The 16,935-nt window shown below is 35.9% G+C and overlaps 1 protein-coding gene across 3 annotated transcripts in view; it reads right to left on the bottom strand.

The window, feature by feature from the left end:
* The window catches only part of TENM1 (teneurin transmembrane protein 1), a 734,894-nt gene that overhangs the window by 609,594 nt on the left and 108,365 nt on the right, over window positions 1-16,935 (bottom strand). For all 3 annotated transcript variants that reach the window (XM_054695568.1, XM_054695569.1, XM_054695570.1), the window contains one exon: window positions 5,610-5,639. The gene's annotated coding sequence lies outside the window, so the exon portion shown is untranslated. The remainder of the gene's footprint in view (window positions 1-5,609; window positions 5,640-16,935) is intronic.

Raw genomic sequence — 16,935 nt, 5'->3', positions numbered from 1 at the left:
TTAAAGAATATGGTTTTGTCATGAGCATGAAAACAGGCCATCATTTGACCTAGTGAATAAAACTGAATGATTTACCTTGTTACATATTCAGTTCAGAGAAAGTTAAGAACTTTAAGTTCAGTAATTTAGGCAAACAGCATTTTATTCCAGTTTTAATTGCTTTAAATGCTCTATGGTGTTCGGTTGGTTTGCTTAAACTTGGGTTTATTTTTAAAAAACATTAGTTCAATAGGTAGAATCTCACGCAACCCTTCTTTAAAGAACAGCCTCCTAGTATAGCATATGCCAGGTCAACGAAAGAGAAGCTTGTAGCCAAAATTCAATATTTGGGAGAGAAAGGTCAGATACCCTAAAAGACCATAGAAGAGGAGTGAGCTTGAAATCCACTGCTATGAATTTTTCCAAGCAGAATTTCTTCCAATCAAAATGATTTCCTTCTAGATTTTGATTCACCTTACATATTTGAGCCTAAGTATGCCATTTATTCAAAGACTTAAATACCGGCCATAAGGCAAAAGTGAAAGGTCCAAATAATATAATATTCATAGAGGAGGGATTTATAGCAGAAATGTTTCATTTTCAGTGATTTCTAAATGTAATTTTTTCTCAGAAATAGAAATGGCAGCTCACAGAACCAATGTTTAATTCTTGCCATAACATATGTTGGTTTGCAGAGATGCAGAGCAAATGTTAACAGCTCATTTTTGCCTCAACACCCCCAAAGAAATGGTAAATCTTCCTTAGAATTCAAGTCAAGGGGTCTGGGGAAAAACCCAATTGCATCAAAAATCCAGTGACACAAGTAGCTTCCAAAGCATTTTAGACCATTTAGTCCCAAAACAACACTGGTGTTCAAATAGATTTCAGTTTTATTATTTGGAGCCTTCCGGGTAAGGGACATTTTACCAGAGACTCCAGGGGAAATAATTTGAAACACTATTTGTTGACAGAGAGGGGGAAATATATAGTTTATCTAATGAAAGTTTTTCCTATTGTTCCCCTCTATTTTAAAAAGCATTTGTCTTTGCTGTCACTTGATGGGTTCCAGTTGATCTATTGTAGCACTCTGGGATCTCAGTAACTGAAGTTCAGCCATCAAAAGGAATGCTTATTCAAATACTGCTGATGAGGCAGGCAAACCTCTATCATATCTGAAATATGTAGCCGACCATAGCTTTCTTTTTTTGTATATTTATTATTTTCCACATTACATAAAGCTGCAGCTTAGGAAAAAATGCATAATGAATAAATTAAAGTTAATATTCTCCTACCTTTGAAGGGAGCAAAAAGATACCAAGTTCAGGCAGGTTCTTTCTTTTTTTTTTCTCTCATTCTCTGCAGGCTCTAATTCAACTTTTCTTCCTCTTTCTTCCTCTTTTTTTAAGAGAAGAAAAGTTGGACTTGAAATATCTATAATTTTCTATAAATTCCAGCAAATTTTTATTTAGAATTGACCTTCAATGCTTTGGAAAGACATGTTCAAAGGAAGATTTAAGTACTAACTTTCTAGTAAAAAAAAATACTGACATGTATATAAGTTTAAGTAAAACATTCTCTGATTTACTGAGCAAAGGAAAGCAAACTAATAATAAGTCACTAACTTGGAAATAATCACAACTGCTATGTGGTTCAGTGAGAGCTCGTAGCTGTTCTGGGGGAAGCAAGCCTCAATGATGAGAAGTAGTGATGCCAGCGTGACAATGTTGCTGACTTTCACCAAGGATAAATGGTGCCTTCAGTTGCCACAGTGCCTCCCTCCCCTCTGTGCCAATGTTCTGCTCCATGATAGATATGGAAAAGATCCAGAAAAAACTAAATTGATGAAATGGGATACAGACAATAAGTAATAAGTTTCTTCAACCTGGAAAGACAAAGAATGAAAAGAAAGGTAGGTGCTGGAAATCTAACAAAATTAATGACTGAATGAATTACATTTCAGAAAGGTAAAATTAGGTAACATCCCATAAAATTGGTGAATGAAGTTTATGACCAATGAAATGAAATACCACTTTTTATATCATTTACACATTTTTTTGAATTTAAATCTAAGGGAAAGAAATATGAAATATGAACAAAATATGAAATATGAACATGGCATTTAACCTCAAGAGTTCACATTCTAGTGGGGCAAATACATAAAACCTAAACGTGATAAAACACTAGAAGTGATTGAAAAGAGGCGTGGACTACATGCATAAGAATATGTCAGGGTTTCATTTTCTGATGGAAAAAGATGGGTTTCAAGATGAATATAGGGAGACTTGACAAAAGAAAGGTGACATAACCTTGAAAGTTCACTGGTCTCAGAAAGGAAAGAAGACTTTTCAAAAGAGTTAAAGCATCAGCAAAGGTATAAATGGAGAGAAGGTAAATAACTTGTCAATGAAACAGACAAAGGTCCAGGGATGTTGGCATATAGCCAATCAATTATGAGAAGTCCAAAGATATGCAGAGTCTTAAATACCATGACAAGGAACTTGCACACTATCTAGGAGACAACCCAGAGCAGTATTAAAGCTGGGGAGTGTTCTTGGTGCTAGCGCCACCTTCTGGAAAACAAATTGTTTTACTATGATTGAGGGGATCAAAAACTAGAACCAATAGGTGGACACGCGTGCCTCTTTTTCAGTATCTGAGAACTATGGTATTGAAGGAAATTAGATGCATTCTGTATGACTCAAACTACTGGATGGGCATATTTGAGCTCAGTATGAAGAGCTGATAGGGAGATGGGTGGAATGGACTGTGTCCAAAGTTCTCCAGATGTTTTCAATCACTCAATAGAATGCTGTAGAAGAGGTTCAAATATTATATATAATACAGCAGTATTTCATCTCCTAAGTATATTGCTCAATATATACTCATCTGTCTGTGTATGTATGGACAGAAAGAAAGAAGTTGTCTAGAGAGAGACTAGACAACCTTTCAAATCTCTTCCAAGTGGGATTCTTCTCACTCTTCCACAAGGGAGCTCTTCACATAGACAGAAAATAGGTATAGCTCCTGTTCTTTTTCTCTCCATCCCATTTACTCTAACTTCTTTATGCATTCCCTAATACATCTTAAATTTATACAATATGGGGGTCCCCCTGGTGGTGTAGGGGTTAAGTCACAGCGCTGTCATGCTATCACAAAGTTTTATGTCAATTATGTTTCAATAAAGCTGGAAAAAACAGTGACTACAGCAGTTTACCTTCACCTGCCAGGTTCATCTCTTCTGGATGTTATTATGGAGGTAGGCCATGTTCCTAACCAAATTTGGCACGAAAAATTTAGCATACTACTTCCCCAAAAAAATCAACCAAATCCTTATGTTTCTAATTAGGATTTTATGTACAGTAAAGCCTTAATTAACTGAAGCCCAACTAATGAAACATTTTATTTCATGCTCTATATTCAACTTTTATGAGAAAAAGAACCACGGTAATTAAGCAAGCAGATATCTTGACTTTACTGAAAGAAAAGCAAACTCATCACCTAAGAAGTAGTGTGGTTCAATATAAATTCATCACAATCTCCAACTGTCCCTGCGCAAGAACTGATTTCAGGATGACAAAAATGGGATCCTGAAAAGACATTCCAAGTACTAAAGCAAAACTCATTCACCTTTACTAAGCTGTACTCATTTAGGAAGTAAAACGTACTACAATTTTATAAAATGTTTCAACCACAAAGACTGAAATAAAAGATAATTGTGCTACTTAGTTTTTAAAAAACCTCTGTTTGGGCCCTCCCTGCTGGCTCAAGGGGTTAAGACACAAACTATGAAGCTATCTGCAGCCTCTGCAGCATGAGTTTGATCCCCGGCCGGCCAAGAAGCAACCCACATGGCACAGCAGACCTCTCCAGTCTCGCCCACTGCTCCCCTCAGGAGTGTATTTCAGTCAGTCTGCCTGTTCTGCTCCCCACCGTGTCGCTGGTGAATCCTCTTACCTCCCACACCTCTGGCCTGTACCCCAGCTCTTGTATGCATAAATAAATAAATGAAATAAATAAAATGAAAACCTCTGTTCATCCCCTTCCTTGAGCATCTAGTTTTTCAAGACTTTTCTGTGTTACAGAACCACGTCCTTCACTATTATGCGTGAAGGGAATGAAAATATTTCATTTTCACTTTCACACTACCTCTGATATGGCACCCAGATGTTCAATAAATATTTGTGGAGTGAATAAATAATACACAAATATTAGTTATGATGAATAGCCTGCCTCAGTAGCCACATTTTCTCTTTTTGTCTTCAAAAAAGTTGCTAACTATGTGGTGATAAATTGCTGTCAGGTCATACAAATAAGGTACGTAATTATAAATGTGGTCTTATGTGCATTCATCATATTAGACTATAAGACATTAAACCCAAAAGTGATCTTGAAGGTCATCCAATTTAAACATAATTTTACAGAGGTGGAAATGAAGGTGCAGAGAACGTAAATGACTTGTTAAAGGTCATACAACTTGTTAATCACAGAGGAAGGACTAAAATAATATTTTTTCTTTCACTCAGTCCTTTGATTTTTTCTGCTACAACAAACAGGTTATGCATTTTTTTCAAGTCGACTGAGAAGCATATTTACGCTTGTTATGCTGAAATAAGTTGCTCAGACACATCATTCCATTTCGACACTAGAATTCTCAGATACCAAGTCTGGTTTTCCTCTCCTTAATTTGAAAAACATCTTGTGTATTTATTTTATATCCTTACAACTCTAAAATCTGATGGCTTTTCAAGAGACAATAGAAACCAGAATAATATGGCATAGCTTTATCAATCAGTATCAGTGCAGGAATTGCCATCTATGATTATAATGTATTAGAGTACCTTAGCTGTACACCAAGACATGAAGGGTGTTATCAAACTGAAAATCACTTCATGTTTAAGAAATCATAGTTCTTGGTAAATGAATTGCCCTTCCAGGGACTGTCATGAAGCAAGATTTGGGGCTGTAGTATTCAAAGCATTATGGGTTGTAATGAACAAAAAGTTTAGGAAGTCAGTGGAAGAAATAACTGACAAACCATCCAGGATTGGTATACTCTTCCATGCAACTTTCATCTAATACTTCACTTGGCTTTGAACATTGCGAGTGTTATGTTATATTCATAATGTTGGGTCTTTTATGTTATAGGAAGCAGGGGAGGAGTCATTGTCTTATGATCACATTGAGAACATTTCTCTCTAAGCTAGCTGTCATGAATATAGCCTGAGATGGCAAGTTAAAGTCTAAAGTGGACAATAAAAAAAAAAGTTACTAACGAGAGACAAACCTTAGTAGGGACTCAAGAGCTGCTAGCCTACAAAAGGTTTGAATGTTTGAGATCAAACCTTGTAAACCACACTGAGGAAGAAAGCAAAGGGCAGGAAAATTCGCTGTATGCTGTCATTCCTCTAAGCACTCAATAATCTATGTGGACATGAGGGACATTTTCACAGAGAAACCTGATAACTTATGAAAATACTACAAAAAGCAATAAAGGCAAAAACAATCCCATTTTTCAGTTTTTGAACTGTTGTATCTCTAGTCTTTGGGGAAATGGGAAACACTGAAGAAGAAGAGATTAAAAGCATTCTAAAATTTAATGGATGATCAACTCAAAAATATCACATACTTACTTTGCTGTTATGGCCAAACATAAACTGTACCTGAAAAAATAAAAAATGCAATTTCAATTTTCTTGATATTTTATGTTTATGAGATCTAAAATGATAGCATAGTTTTTTTAATTTATACATCAGAAAGGCCATTTGAGGAAAAGTAGGCTTTCACAACCCTAATCCTTTATGGGCACTTTTCCCCCCAGTTTTATAATGGTGATTAAAACTCAAAATAGGAGTTACTTGCATTATTTTTTATCTCTGTATCTGCTGATTGTCAACACTGGATTTTCGGAGCTATTATACGTATGTAGGTAAGAAAATGAACAGTCATCATTTTCAAAATAAATCACTGTATGGATAGTGGGCAGGAAGGAATAATGGCTGCCAAGGTTCTGTTCAGTTTATCACTTCAAGGTCTACCTAGTGCATTTTTACTTCATTAATCAATGGTCAAACACTTAATAAGTTCCTTCCAAGTCAAGGAACATCACTCACCAGACCCCATCATGCCAGGGCTGAGCTGCAGCAGATTATTGCCACAACAGATTACTGAGATGCTTGACAAACTAGTTTAAAATGTTTCATTCTTACCCTGTCAGGTAAAATTGAACGGAATTAGGATTGACATCAAAGGCATTTTTGAAAAGGTCATGTACTTATCACATCACTTAGATTAAGCACATAAAGATTTGCTGCATGTTGGGTGAGAAATCTTTAAAATTCTAGACAACTTAGAGAAGACATTGGGAGATTTCTTCTAGCGACCTCACTGAATTTGTTGGAGAGCTTGAGGGCACAATGTTGACAGGGCTGCTTACTCAAATAACTCATAAGACGAGAAGGCAGCTTATCCAGAGCTTATACGATTCTATGAGAAGTCAGAGAAAAGATAGCTAGTTGGATCACTATCTTCTTAAACTTCATGTCTTTGGCCATACTATCTTCACCTTATGCTAGATCTGCCTTCTCACTCTAACCCTTATAGCCTGTTGCTCAAGCACAAAGCTATGTAATTTACTGCTTAGGTACCTGTCATACCACACCACATCACATCCTATCACCTGAGCTATTCCAAACTCAACCTTTAAACATTTGGATCAGCACCACCTAGTTGCAACCAGAATATCTCTACTTCCAGCACCTATGATGCTATTGTTCCTCCACATAAGCCATTTCTTGGTGATAAATTATCACCTGGGGCATCTTCCACTCAAACTTCTGTATTTCTACCTATCAAAATGTTGTGCACAAGGACCAGATCATTTTCAGTCTCATGTCTTATTCCAACAATTACTTATCTACCAATATCTCTTAGTACAGATTTTCTACACTAGTCGCCTATATACCATCACTAGTTGTACCAGGCCTATTTCTTACTTCAGGTCACTATTCATACTATTTTCCTATCTTCCTTTTTTGTTCCCATTATCTAACCAAAACCCATCACTAAGAGGCCCCTGCATTCAGAAGAACTTGCTTGATAGTTTCAACAATAAAAACGTGCATTTATTGAGTATATATTACATGACACTTTGAATCTATTACAGCTGTACTGAAAAGTAATTTACATACCATCACCACAAACCAATTTTATAAAATTTACATCTCGCCAAAAACATCCCTTGTGCCCATTTGTAGTCACTCCTGATTCCTACTCCCAGTCCCTGGCAAACACTAATCTATTATGTGTCTGCATAGATTTGCCTTTTTAGAACACTGCAATATGAATGTAATCATGTAAGACATGGTTCTTTGCATCCGACTTCTTTCACATTGTAGAATGTATCCCAACTTCATTACATTTTTATGGCTGAATAAAAACACATCCAATGTATGGATATATTATATTTATCTCATACATTCACCAGTTGATATTTATTTGGTTTGGTCTACTTTTTGGCTATTAGGAATAATACTGTTATGAATATTCGAATGTACATGTTTGTGTGGACATATTCCATCACCACAATCAATATTTGAATATTTTCATTCCCCTAAAAGAAGCCTCATATTCTTGCATCCATTACTGACAATATAAAGAAGCCCCATACAAGTATTACATTCTTGGTTTTACAGAAGTTTGGAAAAGCCGCACACCTGATAAGTATCAGAATGTGTATTAGAACACAATCTGTGTGATTACACAGCTTACAATATTTCCCCATCATCATGTTGTCACTAATCCTCAGAGTCCCTTAACGCCAACATCATTCTAGAATGCTCATTTGGTTTCCTGTTTATATCTGCACAGTACTTAATTCATGTCCTTATCTATGTCTTTCACCTCAAAAATGATGCCTTGTCTCCACAACTGAACAATAAGCTTTTGACAAGAAGAAGTGCCTACTATATTACCTTTGACCTCTTTTCAGAGTCAAAGCGCAAACACAAAAATAACTCAATATTTTTAATTAATGAAATTTATTTCTCTTTAACATTAATCTGTACCCTCAGTAAGTTGACTTTCTGTCTTTTTCTTTAGTGTCAATATAGCATCAACAGTTGAAACTCTATCACATTTTCGACTCACCTTATCCCATAACAATCTACCTTTACATGGAATAACTCCACTAACAGACATACAGGTTCCCCCTGCTATCCAAAAATACAGCATTCCTATTTAATCTCTACCATATATCCCAGCAATTACACTCCTAGGAATCTACCCAGAGAAAACAGAAACATTAATTCAAAAGGATACCTGCACCCCTATGTTCATTACAGCACTATTTACAATAGGTAAGATATGGAAACAACCCAAATTTCAAAAAATAGATGAGTGGATCAAGAAGATGTGGTACATATACACCATGGAATACTATTCAGCAATCTAAAAAGATAAACTCATGCCATCTGCAGCAACAGGGATGCAGTGAAAAGGGATTATGCTCAGCGAAATAAGCCAGACGGAAAAAGAATATCGGATGGTTTCACTTATAGGAGGAATATAGGGGAACCAAATAAGGGATCGGGAAAAAAAAGAAGAAGAAGAAATTTTAAAAAACAAAATTAACAGGCAACTATAAATCAGAGACATTCTGCAGGGGAGGGAGTGGGAGAGGGGTCAAAACAGGGGAGGGAAGAGAATAAGGGACTATGGCAATGATGCTCAGGTGAACTGGTGGTAGGCATTTTACAGGGACTACACCTGAGAGGAGAAAGCAAATATTGTACAAAAATGAACAACGTTGTAATATATATATATATATATATATATAAATTGTTTATTTTTTAAAATATTTAATAAACAAAATGGTGTAAAGGCAAAGAAGCAATTACCATTAATTTATAAGGAAAAACTTTTAAGCATTTCCAGACTCCAAAAATCACCTGCCGGATAACACCAAAAAAAACACATAAAATCTAATTATCACACTAATCAAATAATACCAAATAACACATAGAACCTAATATCATACTAATACACAGTAAAAGCAGGAATTACATGATAAATACACAGCTTGTATGAAGTTTAGTTCCCAGGCAAGGATCTCAACAGCACCTGTCTCACTGAACTGAGTGCATGTTGCCTCTGTGACGGCTGCAAAACAAACTTTGAATGCCGTTTTTGCTTTCCACCTTTTGTCATAAAAGTGAAAATCTTCTTTGGATTTCCTTTGGTTAGCAAAAACAGGGACTAAGGTAAGTCTTTTGTAAAAGTGGCCTACCTGAACTTTTGAAAAGCTGTCTAGTCTACAACATGTAGTCTTTTAGATTCTTATGTTTTACTTGAACTTGGACTTGTCCTCTGATTATTTTTTTAAAAGATTTATTTATTTATACATAGAAGACCGGGGTATAGGCCAGATGTGTGGGAGGGTGAGAGGATTCACCAGAGATAGAGTAGGGAACAGAACAGGCAGACTGACTGAAATACACCACTGAGGGAGCAACGGGCAAGACAGGAGAGGTTTGCCGCGCCATGTGGGTAGCTCCCCGGACGGCCAGGAATCGAACCCACACTGCAGAGGCTGCGGACAGCTTCACAACACTGAGCTCAACTGCCTGCACCACCAGGGAGACCCTGTCCTGTCCTCTGATTATTAATGTAAATATGTTAGACTATGTCTTCCCAAATTGATAAAAAGTTTCACAAGGGCAAATACCATGCCATCATGTTTTGGAGTGCCTGTGTTCATCATCAGAGTACTGCACACACAGCATGTTTCTGAGCATCATCATGAAGGAGTCTCATGATGATGAGTTTTTGCTTTGGAGGAATGGAGTCAGATGTTATTTGTGCTTAGGCTGCTACTACGGTGCTGTGTAACTTTGGAAAATTTGCTACCAGACCTGGGACTCTATTTTGCCATTTATAGCATGGGAATTGTTGAATGAGAAAATGTCAGCAGTGCTTTCCACCCCTGAATCATCTTTTCACTATGTATAATAGAAGTTCTCAGACATTCAGTAGTTTCCATATTCAGTTATTTTTGCCTTGATATATTAAGGGCATGCTTAATAAAAACTTTTAACTATCTTCCTATACTCATTTTATTAACCTGGGCCAGTGTTCACCTTTTTGTGGCAAATGAGTATGTAATATCTTTTATTTAATTTGAGATGCCTTTGTCATCCTTATCAGACTTAGCAATTTCAAAAATATTTTCTCATGTCTAGAACTCTCCTTCAAAACAAAAATTGCTCGCATGGATTACCTTCTTATGATACAACCTGTAGCAGCTTCTTAACTTCATTATGTTTGTGTTTGCAGTTTTCTTTACTGTTGTTTTTTTTTCCCTTAGAAAAAGTGAGACAAATATAACTCATGGACGTTAAATGTTGTCATGTTTTAAGAGAAATGGGGCATTTTTCTCACTAACTTATAAAAAATGAGCATATAATTTGATAAGGAATAAAATAATTGGAAGGAACTGGAAGTTTTCCATAATTTTCATTTAGAGAAACTATTTAAAGAGACTTTTATTTTTAAACAGCACCTTACATTATATATAGTACTGAAAGTACCTAAACTAGCATGTTAATTTCAAAATGTTATTAGATAACATTTATATAGTTAATAATAGATCTTGTTGCCATGGAAGCTTAACTGAATTTTCTAGCTCTGAGAGTTGATTTTTTAGCAATTAAGCCCTTAGCTCTAATGTTTCATTAACAGATTTTTTATATGAATGTAATTATTTGGATGAGGATATTGAAAACATTTCCTAGTTTGCAAATGATACCCAAATTGGAAGAAAAGTAAATGATGGAGGAACTGTAATCAAAACCTTAAAGACACATATTATTCAGGTGACTGAATCAATATAAGACAAAATACATTTTCATATTAAGGATTCTTGTGAATAAGAAAGTACATTCATGGATCTTCCTGTTCTCCAATATATCCCAATATCTCCTCCAACCCTTGATCAATTTCCCCACCCAATACACATTCCATGAGAATAGAAAGAAATAGATGTGATGAGGAGAGAAAGGAAAATCCCTTAAAATTATTGGCCCCAGGCAAAGTAGAACTAGAAGATTATTAGTGGTTTAATAATCTGCCAATGTCAAGAGTATAAATCAACCAAAGTAATCCTGTTTATGTCCAAGATGCTCATTACAGTACATCTAGGCTTGAACCAGCAGTACTGATCATTCTCTTTCTGTTCTGGACCACTGCTCCAGAATAGTACTTGCTAATTAAAATGTGATAGCTAATCCAAGTGTTGAAACAGATGGAAAAATACAATGTTTTAATATTTGGATTATGTTCACTGAATGGAAAATCAGAAATACATTATCATAACTTACACTATGAAGAAAAGAAGGACAAATCCTGGGGCATGATAACAGAGGATGTGCAGTGTTGGGTTGGCAGTAACTAGGGAATTTGGAGGAAATGATCAACACGTGTGGTTCTGTAGGCAGGAACAGCAGCCTGGCAGGGAAATGGCAAAGGATGAAGTCTTTTTACAAAAATGCTGTAGATTTACAGAATCTTTCTGTATAAACATGGGTTTGTTAAATTCCAAGTTGACACGTGGTTAGTGAGAAGCAAAACTGTTATGTGAACCCAGTTCAGCTGTTTTAACCAAGAATCATATTTCATATTTAAAAAAGGAATGAGGCGACGAAGTGCTTGCAATTAGAGAGTAATCAGTTTGAATCGTCGTTGAATGACCTGAAACTAGTTACCAAACCTCTGAGTTCCAGTTTTTTAATTCATAGCATTATTGTGAAGGTTGAAAGAAATGACATAAGTATCTAACACAGTAAAATAGATACTGATAAATAGATTTATTATAATTAGCATTATTAGTGAGAAAATAAGTACTTTCCATTTACCCCACCTCATTACCTGCTGCTTACTGATGGCAGTGTTTCTTAATCACAGTTTCCATTTATTTATAAAGCACTTCTTGGTAGTTGCAGTTGCAAACCAAATCTATAGCAACATACAGAAAAAATAACTGCATTCAAAGAAACAGAAAATAAAAGATATTGCCCTGATACTTAAAATGTGTTTGTAGGCTGGCAGGGAAGATTAAACATGAGAATTGATATGAAATGGTTTACCAGTAACATCATTAATAAGACCAGGATTATTATTATTCATTAAGGATTATGCATTATTCTCATTTTACAGGTGAAGAAACTGATAACAGGAGCTGAAGTAACTTCTCCAAAGTCACAGAGATAGTAAGGAACAGGGCCAGTACAGACAAAATACCTAAAGGGCTATGAACTGAACACTAGATTATCTTGACAAAGAAAGACTGAACAAGATACAAAGATGAAAAATGCCTCTAAAATAACAGAATAAAACTCAATGCTTCATTCATTAAAAGGATGGATCACACATTAAAGAGGGGCCAACAAACCAGAAACACTGTCAGCATCAGTTTCTGGTTCACTTGCATCTGTAAGGTTATTCAGTAGCATCTGGATATAATGTCTATTTCAATCTCCATTTATCAGAGGCTTTTCTTGAAGAAGATCTATTTTTGTAATAAACTTTGTTGGTCATATTGGAACAATATATTTGAAGGCCACATTTTTATCTCAATAATCATAATGAAAATCTTTCTGTATATTACAAGGATTTCTGAGATAAACAATATGCAATTCATATTGAGTGATTTTTCATCTTGCCCAAATTTCATTTCTACTGGCTGCTTACGTTCTGCCACAAACATTGCTCAGATAAACTTCTTTTAGTTGTGGGAACACTTTCTTGACTACATTATTTCTCCATTGCACCATCCATTCAAACAGGCTACAATAAAATTCCATTATGTAATTTTTCTTGGGATTGAGAAAAGAAAACATCATAAAGAAGAAAATGATAAAAGTAAGATATACTGCTCCATGGAGACTTTCCTCAGAAGCTTGTTTTGAGTAGACAGCTGTGCACTCACATCTGTTTCAGGACAACATGGAGACTGTAAGGGATCACCTGGAGCATTCCTCCTTCTGTAGCCATTTTCCCACTTTCAAATCCTCTCTTATTTGAGAAGTGGTACACTGATTTCTCCAGGTCTACTATGTTTCCTAGTGTTTCCATGCTCAGTGCTACCCAATGTTTGGTACAAGGAAAGCAGTACCAGCATCAGCATCATCTGGGAGCTTGTCAGAAATGCGGCATCTCCCTACCCCACACCTACCGAAACCACATCTGCATTGTAATAAAATCTCCTTGTGACTCCTGTGCACATTCAAGTTTAAGAAGCACTGCTCTAGAGATAAGATGTCCAGTAGAAGAAAATATTTTCTCTCTGAGACAGCTGAAAGGGAACATATGAAAAGATCTTGACAAATTAATGAAAAATAAAAGGGTGATATGAAGAAAAAATCATAAAAGTACCAAAGGAGACATACAGGTTCCCCCCATTTTCTGAAAGTAGAGTGTTCCTATGAAATCTGTCAGAAGTCAAAATGGCAAAAAGCAAACAAGTAATTACCATTAATTTACGTGGAAAAACTTTTCAGTGCTCCAGACCTGAGAACAACAAATAAAAGCAAATAACACAACAAATCTAAAATCATGCTAATGCAGAGTAAAGGCAGGAATGATATTAAAAATACACAGCTTGGTGTGGAGATTTCTTGACCTACTAAACATAGAGCTTTCATATGATCCAGCAATTCCACTCCTAGGTATTTACCCAAAGGACACAGAAACTGTAATTCCAAAGGGCACCTGCACGCCTCTGTTTATAGCAGCACTATTTACAATAGTTAAGCTTTGGAAACAACCAAAATTCCCAAAAATAGATGACTGGATCAAGAAGATGTGGTACATATACACGATGGAATATTACTCAGCATTCAAAAAAGATAAACACATGCAGTTTGCAGCAACATGGATGGAGCTAGAAGGGATCATGCTCAGAGAAATAAGTCAGAAAGAAAAAGAAAAATACTGGATGGTCTCACTCATAGCAGGAATTTAGAAAACTTAAATAAGACACCAGGAAAAAGACTAATCAATACAAAGTAAAAATCAAAATCAACAAGCAACTATAAACCAGACACACACTGGGGTGGTGGGGGAGGAAGGACTAGAGTCAAAATAAGGGGGGAGGTGCAATTGTACGGGGAATATAACCAAAATGAAAATGCATAAATTGTGCAAAGATGAAAAAGACGTAAGAATTATATAAAATAAAATATTCAAATAAAAAAATACACAGCTTGTTTAAAGTAATTCCTGGGGGATAAGTCTACTGGTGCCACTCTCACTCAACTGAGTTTGTGCTGTCACTTTGACTGCTGCAAAACCAACATTGAATGGTGTTTTCACTTTTTGCCTTTTGTCATAAAAGCAAATATTGTCTTTGGATTTCTTTAACTTTTACTAAAGTAAAAGCAAAGTGGCATAACGTGAACTTTCAAAAAGCAAGGATACCTGTATTTGCAAAGCATTGACACAGCTTACCTATGAGCCTCATTAACACCAATTTCCTTCCTCAGTTCATTTGGAGGAAATATCAGGCTGATCCATACTGGCTCATTTGTACGTGATTTTCAAAACTTTATTATAACTAGAATCAGTATTATTATAAGTTAAAATTTATTCAGTACCAGGCATCTTTTTGGAACCATTCCATACACTGTAAGTTTAATCTTCATTTTTTCCCCTGTTTTACAGATGGGGAAATTGAGACTCAATGAGCACATGCTTCAGCCACGTAGCTAAAGGTAGCAAATACAAAGGCTTGTTAGTTTGGCTTTGAAACCTGAGCTTATAACCACTTACTGCCTTTTTGATCTTTTCTCTACTTGTGACTCCGGGTTTTTTTCTCGCACAATGTGAATGCACTTCCATTACTTATCTACTTCGGGTGAGAAAGACATTTTCTCAATAGGCTCAAAAATTTCTATCCAAGACTTAAGTTCTACTTGAATGTTCTCCAGAGATATCAATCCATTTGGAATACCATCCCACAAACCCTAGGTTTTGTCTGCCTGGCGTGTGTACTTCATACATGTCTCTGTTCAAGTATGAACCTCCTCAGAGAGAATAGCCCACACATCATGGCTAAAATAACACTCTAGTTGCACAGAATCATTCACTACCTGCTTTGTCTTGGCTTATTTTTTAAAAGCAATTATTCCAACCTAACATATTATAGGTGGCTTGTTTATTAATTTATTGTTTGTCTTCCCATAAGAATGCAGGTTCCATTTAAGCAGGAAATTGATCTTGGTATCACTGGTGCCCAAAACACTATCTGGCACATGGTAGGCACACAAAAAATATTTGTTGACTAAATAAATGATGGTGGATACCATCTTTGCCTTTGAAACTCCCTTCATTCTGTTCTCTTTTTAAACCAACTGAATATGAGCATGTTTCCTTTTACATAAAGCCCAACATCTCATGGTGTGTTTCCACAAAGATTCAGTTTCCCATTGAACAAATGCATTTTCTTATTGGATTATTTATAAAGTATAAATAATGATCATACTTCAATCCCAGTTCATGTTTAATCCTCCCTTCTAGTCCCATTTTTATTACTAAATCCCTGGGGTCTAGACTGTATTTTGTTATCCTCATAAGTCAACACTGCTGAACTCTACACCTATTGGTTCTTCCTTCTCTATTGCTTCTGAGGGTGGATGTGTCCTACCTAGGCATTGGTACCTTGGTTATGAGTATGGAAAAATCTACCTATCTGAAATCCTAACATGACTTCCTATAATAAATAAGAACATGAGTGTGTGTGCAAGCACACACAATCCATGAAATTACCCCAATTTTTGAATGACCCCCCAAGTTCTTATTGTAAAAAAAAGTCAAAAACTATGGTAACCATATACCTCCAACTTATTAGTACAGAATTTCAGAGAATTTTATTATTTTCAATAAGGATAATTCAAAGAGATATAATGGATATCTCTCTTCAACCATCAACACTAACATATTCACATATTAGACAAAAAAAAATATTTGGTCAGGTCATGTGTCCCATTTTAAGGACCAAAAAATAGATCACTTTGTCCATAATCCTATTGCCCTGTTAGCCTAGATTCTAGGTCCCTACAGACTTCAGAAATAGCTCCCTGGAGTAGTCTCTGACTTGTGTTCTTCCCATTAATTTTCACTAAGTGGGTAGCAGTGAAAGAGGGACTCTCAAGACCATCAGTGAGAATATAAGACTTTTCTGTCCTTTCAATATAGTACCAGCCGTTTTAACTGGGTGTGAAAAAAACAGAGAACAGAGTCATTACAGCTAAAAAATTAGAAGGCATCTTTTTAATACACTTCCATCTCTGTCTCAACCAACCATTTTCTCCCTCCACATTGAAATCCTCTCTTCTCCAAATACACATGCACTAGATTCCTTCATATTATTCCCTAGCTACCACGGACTTACATTTGTCTCATTTCAGTCAGTCAGTCAGCTATCTGGCCATCCATCCGCTAAACTATTCAACAAGTCTGTATTAAGCCCTACTGCCTGCTGGAAACTGTGCTTGGTGCTGGGACTGAGATGTGGATAAAGTAAGGTCGCTAAGTGCCACCTGCTGAGAATATTTCCTGAGAGCTAATTCTTTCCTTTAAGCCTTAAGTACTTAGACTGGTAGCTCAGTAGATAGTCTGTCCTTCTGATAGTGTGTTAGGTGTTAATGATGACAATAAAGTATCTTTTCCTAAAAACATCAGCACTTTCTTTAGAAACAGATAGGACTCCTGTAGTCGCTAGTACATAATAGAAAAAACAATAGCTACCATTTTAATTGCCTACTTATCCAAGGCAATGAACTGTTTTATATACATTTTATCTCTTAATCATAACAAGTAAGGTTCAGAGAGGTTAAGTCATTTCAGCAATGTCACTAACTGTTCACAAAATTGGGATCTATTGCACCCCAAACCCCATACTCATTA

This window comes from Talpa occidentalis, unplaced genomic scaffold, assembly GCF_014898055.3.
Source record: "Talpa occidentalis isolate TD23 unplaced genomic scaffold, MPIMG_talOcc4v2.1 talOcc4.15, whole genome shotgun sequence".
NCBI lineage: Eukaryota > Metazoa > Chordata > Mammalia > Eulipotyphla > Talpidae > Talpa > Talpa occidentalis.
Note: the sequence above shows the minus strand (reverse complement) of the source record. Positions and strands in the feature narration are given on the sequence as shown.